The sequence below is a fragment of the Corvus brachyrhynchos genome, unplaced genomic scaffold, assembly GCF_000691975.1.
Source record: "Corvus brachyrhynchos isolate BGI_N302 unplaced genomic scaffold, ASM69197v1 scaffold20, whole genome shotgun sequence".
Classification (NCBI taxonomy): Eukaryota; Metazoa; Chordata; class Aves; order Passeriformes; family Corvidae; genus Corvus; species Corvus brachyrhynchos.
Genome location: NW_008235735.1, coordinates 170,177 through 171,256, shown reverse-complemented (window position 1 = coordinate 171,256; position 1,080 = coordinate 170,177). Strand labels below are relative to the sequence as shown.

General features: G+C 46.6%; 1 protein-coding gene and 1 long non-coding RNA gene across 5 annotated transcripts in view; one reads left to right on the top strand and one right to left on the bottom strand.

Annotated features, from left to right (window-relative positions):
* LOC108446133 overlaps window positions 1-1,080 on the top strand; it is a 115,400-nt gene that overhangs the window by 59,587 nt on the left and 54,733 nt on the right. The window lies entirely within an intron of this gene.
* PDE5A (phosphodiesterase 5A) overlaps window positions 1-1,080 on the bottom strand; it is a 106,988-nt gene that overhangs the window by 51,770 nt on the left and 54,138 nt on the right. The gene's annotated exons all lie outside the window — the stretch shown is intronic.

Sequence of the window (1,080 nt, the reverse complement as noted above, 5' to 3'; positions counted from 1 at the left end):
GCCCCGCTCCCAGGTGTGCGGGCAGCAGAAAGCCTGGCCCGCGGCACCTCAGCGCATCTCCGGCCCAGCCGCCGGTCCCGCAGCGAGCAGAGCCGGCTCCACCTCCGCCGCGGCCCCGCCTGCTTCGAAAAAGTGGTAAATCGAGTGTCAGTTCGGAGGGTTCTGCTGTCGGGTGTCAGTGTGTGATCTCTGACAGACCTCAACCTGGATATGAGTACTAAAGCCCTGGCTTTACAGTCCTTCATGCCTACAGTGCGGCTGTTAGATCCCTTTTAGACACTGAATAAGCACAGTCTAGCTTTGAAGATGCTCAACACACATCCTCTACTTTCTCAAAATTAGACAGCTGTGACTGAAATTTTGGTTAACACTGAGCATCGCTTTCATGTATTGTAGTTCCATTCTATGATGTGCACACATCTATGATAATTTATGTTCTGCATTCACAATACACCTTTCACAAAGTCTGATGCATAACAATGGCTTCCTGTGTTCCCACACGTGCAGTGTCTTTGAAGGTAAGATAACAAATAGCAGAATGTTTCAGAGGAAGGGAATATACAGAGTCTTGAAAGTTATTCTCCTGTGTAGTCAATTAAGAGCTATTGTATGAAATGTTTTCTGCTGCTCTTAACCCCCTTTCAGGTGACTGTAGACTCCTGATACAGAGATATATGTCCTGTATATAGAGAGGTGGGATTCTGCACCTTGAGAAGGGGCTGCAGCAGGAACTTCACAGCAAAGGCCTTAAGAGCCTGTCCATGAGCTCAAGGGAAAAGTTCTATCTTCTGTGTCTTTGTGTCACATCTGTGTGTAGCACTCACTTGGACACGCGTGTCTTTTGGCTGTGAGAGTTTGTGTGTAATATGAGGCACACAGAAAGGGAGGTTTTACATGAATATTACTCTGTTATAAGGAGAATCTCAGGGGAAATGTTGTGCATGGTGACCGGAGAGCAAATGTGAAGATAAAACATAAGCCAGTTACACGCAGCATGAGTCAAGCTGCTGTTCAAGGCAAAGACAAATCTTTCAGCAGGGAAATACAGAATTACCAAGCAAACTGCATGAACAGACAACA